We start from the raw sequence: 5804 nt of genomic DNA, 5'->3' as shown, positions 1-5804 counted from the left end.
CCAATGAGCTCCATCTAAAATCTGATTTATTTTCCAGAATTAAAACTTATAAAGATACACATGTGATAGATGTGGTTAGTACTGAGTAGAAATAAATACTGCTGCACCTGATACATTTTTAGTGTTAAATTAACCATCTTTAAATGTTTATTTTCACTGAAACTTTGTGACAATTATTTATAAGTGCTGCAGATTTGGTGTATGGTCAGTGGTATGTTATATGTGATATAAGATATATTTTTAAAAAAGCTAGATGGATTTTTGTAAAATATGACATTTGTTACATTTGACAAGTGTTACATGCTATACGATAAGTTAAAAGTTTTTGTTAGTAGCTAAGAAAATAGGAAGATGATCATTTTCTATGAAATCTGTTAAAAATGAAACATATGCATAAATTATGAGAAATAAACTGTTTCAGGTTGAAACTTAAACATTTGCTACCTTTTTACATTACTGCTACTGCTTCTTACCCTCTAACTAAAGTGAAACGGTGAAAATGTGGTATTTAAGAAGTGCTTTTCAAACTGGTAGCGTTCAGACTATACAGTACCTAGCTCACAGTTAGAATGCTTAGTGACCCCTGGGTTAGACTGTGCATTATGGAAATTAAGAAAAGACCAAAAGGAGAGGAACAAGTTAATGTTATAATGAATAATTTGACTAGTATTCACATTGGTAATCATGTGAGAGTCATAGGTCCAAGTAATACAAGTGGGCACCAAACTAAATCTTGCCGATGGCTCCTATTGATGATAGCAAGCACTTCATATACATTGGTGATTATTATTTGATTAGTTTACACCTGATACACAAACAAACCCAATTAATGCATAATTGATGGTGTCTGAGTGGACTTACATTGCCCCCCCCCCCCTGTTAGGGTGATAAGGGTCCCAGAAGGTGCTGTATTAATCTTGACTTGGCCCATATCCACAGCTCTCATAAAAAACAAACCAGAACTGGGAAATTATTTACTCGGCCTCAAACACTAGAGTACAGACTAAATGTGTCTCCCCACCCCAAAAAGAAAAAAAAAAAAATGCAGTTTATTGAACTTTGGTCAAGTTATTATTATGGCAAATTTAAAGATCTGCAGAAAGCCTGATAATGATCTATAAATTACACTAGGTGTTGAAGAAAACATTCTTTAGTCCATTAATTCAGATTTAGCTGTATTAATGTGTCAACTTTCATTTTGCATGATGTTTGGTCCTGTGTCTCTTCACTCAGCACTACTTCATGTTTGTGTGTTTAGTAATGCCTTGTCAGCATATTTTGTTTCCTGTTCCATTAGTCACTGAACAACCCACGGCCCACAACGCTGTAGGCCTTTTCTTACGTAACTTCTCAATCACTCCTATTTTTGCCATTTGTTGCCTTTTTAAAAACAATGTGCTCAACTCTCACAAATCTCTCAACATCTGTTCATCAGATATTTGTGAAGCAAAACAAAGATTAAGGGTGTGTTTACACCAACGATCCTAGAGCGTTTTAACCAGGTAAAAACAGGCAAATTCTAGAGCGATTGTTTCTGTCGGTCTCGGAGCATTTCCAATCAAAGTCTAGAGCGATTAGGAGCATCGTGAACACAACTGGTCTCAAAGCGGATCAAACACAGGACGTACCAGCGATGACGTAGAGCGCACGTTATTGAAGAACCGGCAATGGCATTAAAACCACCACTGGCGACTTGTTGCTGCTCCATTGTTGAATGTTGTGAAAGAACAAACAGAAGGAAGAAGTTTGTGAGCACTCTTAAACGCTCACTTTGACCCAAAGACGAGAACCTCTTCTTCAGGTTTCAGTTTCTCTGCCTAGAGAAGTCTCTACTCCAGTAACGGCCCCAAAGTGGTTAGTTTATAACTAGGGATGGGTACCGAAAATAGTACTTATTTAGGTACTGACTCACGTACAAACAAACAGCAGTACCATGTTTCGGGACCCAAACGAGTAGGCAATTTCCTGTTCAGTACCTGAACACAACATTTCACACACATGAGAGCATAATGACGGCAGTAGGGTTCATCAATGGCTGTCACATAGCGCTGCTTTTTAATTTGTATATTTAAAAAAAAAAAATACAATAATCCTGCATAGTTGTAGTTACTGGTTTTCATGATGAAGACATTTCTGAAACAAATGTTGCTACAATACAAACGGTTGAATGTTGGTTTGTTAAAGATTGTTTTCATTATTATTATGAGAAATAAATATGGTTAATTGGAACATTTTGAGATTTTATTATTTACTACACAAAACAGAGTACTGATACGATTCACAGGTGTGGAGTATTGTTTCAAACTGCACCAGAGGCTGTTTGGAGCGGATCAGAAGTTGTTCTCTGAAACCTGAACTCTGAAACCAAGTCAAACCAAGGTGATGAAACTATCCACAACTAAACTAAATATACCCTTAATGAGATTACATAATGAATATCTGCATAGGTGCAGAATTCTGTGAGAGTTCCAGAACCAGCATCCAGTCTGCACACGTGAGGCTGCATCCCATAAAGTGATGGTAAACCTGTGGCTAACATCTAGAATATACCTCCTCATCATTGGCCAGTCTTTCTTCTCATCGTTTCCCTGAGCAGGTTTTACTCTCCCTATTGTCATTTTACTGCCTTTTTAGGCCTTTTTGCTATTGAATTGAATTCCATCTTTCTCTCCCCTCCCCCCAACTATTCTCTGTCTCCAACCTCATCTCATACCCATCCTCATCCTTACCCACCCTTCAACTCTAGGGCCTGATTATCAGATAGCTTCAAATAAATACATGTAGTTTATTTTTTTGACAGAAGGGTGAGTTTGAGCTTTAATAGGGCTATTCTTTCTTTCTTTTCTTTTTTTAATCCAGCAAAGACCTGCTGCTGGTTAAAGTGGTGGCTGGGACAAGAGATTTTCTGGGGGGAATAATTGTGTCTCATTAATTCTTACTGTAAGAATGGGTGGCTAAACAGGCTTTGCAATTAGCGGCTGATCCTTGAATGGTCTAGCTAATCATGGGACAAAAGCCACAGCTCAGAGACCATTAGGCCTGGAGGAAGTGCTTCTATTGTGAAAAGTGGGCTGTGATGCCTTCATTGCTGTTTAATTCAGGCAAAGAGGAAACCTTGAGAAACCGTTTGACTTCCAAAGAGTTGCTCAGGACCACATACCTGGTAAGGGTCGGAAAAAATATCGATTCACAATATTTCGAGATGTTGTTAGTGAAAATGGTGAAAATCAATATTGGACATATTTTGTGCATTGTTTTTGATCCTCGATGCAAACAATTAAATTAAATTATCGAATTAATTCTAGAAACGTTTGATTCAACTTTAGTTTTTGGATAAAGAAAATAAGGGAATTGCAAACGCAATAATCGTTACCATTGAATTGCGATAGCTATCGAATTGGCAACTAAAGCAAGGCACACACATTTTCTAAATCTTAAAAAATTAATAATCGGGTGTTAAACAGTTTTGATCGCAATGTGTGTAGTGTTCTCCGATAACCTCAACACACCACACACTTAACGATTGTGTCCAGCCTCCAAGCCTAAAATGTTGCGTGGTCAAACGTGATTAAACAAATTGAAGAAGAAGCGTTTGCTGCGCAGCAACTCCAAAACCCAGGACAAATGATGGAAGTCGACGTTCAAGACGAGGGAATGTTGATGGTTTTGCAGTTTCATTGATGAAAAAACCCAGTTGAAGAAGAAAAAAACTGTGGAGAAAATAATGAAGACAGTGTGCCAAGTTTTTCCTCAGTTGTTGGCTAATGCTATTAGCCTAGTAAATAAGACCTAAACGTAATGCTGGAAGCCATCAAGAAACAGACGTTGTGCACAGTTAATTGTGTTAAAGCAGTGCAGCCATGTTTGTTCACACTGCCTGCTTTTTGCTATTTTCTGTTCTACGTCACAATTCTTGGAGTCTGGACTCGGCGATCGTTTGCTTTACCCACACACATTAAAACTCTTGGTTCTAAATATCGAACCAGTTTGATATCTAACCAATTGTTGATCGCGACCCGTTTTGTAGCCGATTATCTGTACAAATTCACTCTGAACACACCTCAGACCCAACGATAACCTTATAAGACCTAGAAAATTGGGCATTTGCAGTCTTTCGACGGGTAAGAGAATAACCTAGCCTGATTGTCTTTATGTGGATACCCCCCTTAAGTGTGATAAAATCAAATTGGGCTAAAGCATACCGTCCCAGCCCTAATACCTGTAATACCTTCAGTCAAAAACATCCATAACGTTTCCTTTCCCTGAATTAAAGATGGCAACAACAAGAAGAACTTGACCTGATGCTCTGATGATGCAGAAACCTTCATCCCTGTTGTCCCAGCTCAGCGTCCACCTCCTCTCCTCCTTTTTGAACCAACTTCCACATCCATTCTATCAACTCATGAAACCACAGGAGCTTTTGTGCAATCCAGGAAGGAAGAAAAAAAGGTTCCGGCACAATCCAGCCCAGAGATCAGCAACTTTTGACACAATGGGGGCCACAACACTTGGATCGTCAGATCTGATGGTCACATTATCAACATTTATGTCAGCATTTAGACAAATGACCAATCAGCAATAATACAGTTCAGAACAAAGGGTTTGGACAATTTTTTTTGACATTTTTATAAAATATATTCTAACCATCTTTGCATATTTTTGTTGCCTTGTGTGGTTATATTGTTTTTTGTCTGTATTCTTCTTGTCATTTTGTATATTTTTCTCTAATTTAATGTATCCTTGTTTTTATTTTTCCCATTCATTCTCTGTAATCTTTGTTGTTTTGTGGTTTTGGAATAAATGTGTGCTTTTTGTCATTTCATGCATTTTTGTCATTTTGTGTAATTTTGTTGTCGTTTTGTACATTTTTCAGTCATTCTCCATAATCTTTGTACTTGTTTTGTATTTTTCTTGTCATTTTATATATTTTTTTCAGTAATTCTCTGAAATCTTTGTTGTTGTTTTGTGTGTTTGGGGGCCACACAAATTTATATTAGGGGCTGCATGCCAGTTGCCCATGTGTGATTTAGCCTACTTTTATCTGCTTTATCTGTCATCATTAATAATCACATTATCAGGCAGCATAGGCAGCTGTATGAGCACAAATGATCATTCCTGGTCATTGAAATTAGCCACTAAATAATTGACACATCATTTTTGTAGAGAAATCTCTTTCTCCTGAAAGTGATGGAAAAGTATTTGTGGTCTGAAGTAACACAATAAGTGAAAGTTTAAAAAACTTACTCCGTGCCAGATAATTCTATGAACAAATGCTGTTTATCATATAAGAGAAGTAATAAGTCTGGGTCCATCTAAATAGCTGAGTTTGTTCCCATCAGTAGTGGTGTCTTGTTCTAATCTTATCTTCCTCGTTATGAAGCGGCCTGGGATTATACTGTGGATTATGTTAATGTTCTCCCTCCATGAGTTCAGAACTCTGTGTTTGCTTGACATTATGCAGATTGTGCTATTTTACTGGCTGAAGTAATCGTCCTGACTCGATTTTACATAATCTTCTTTCACTCAAAATTTGACAATAATTTGAGGAAATAATAAAAATTAAACATATTAAGAAAAATGAGCGTCTCAATAAGATTCCTCTTCCAATTACAGAGACAATTGCTTTGGTGTTTCTATGAATAGCGAGAAACAGTGACTTAGCTTGTTAGTTAAATTCACATTCTGTTGCCTTTTCATTCCAGCAGAGCGTGAGTTTGACAATCTGTTTACACTAAGCCTAAGTAAATCAAATTCAGTTTGCCTTCCCTCTCCAGTAATCTCATTTTGTTTACAGCTATGGCTAA

The sequence above is a fragment of the Gouania willdenowi genome, chromosome 20 (assembly GCF_900634775.1).
Source record: "Gouania willdenowi chromosome 20, fGouWil2.1, whole genome shotgun sequence".
NCBI classification, from domain to species: domain Eukaryota; kingdom Metazoa; phylum Chordata; class Actinopteri; order Blenniiformes; family Gobiesocidae; genus Gouania; species Gouania willdenowi.
This window is presented reverse-complemented; position numbering follows the sequence as displayed.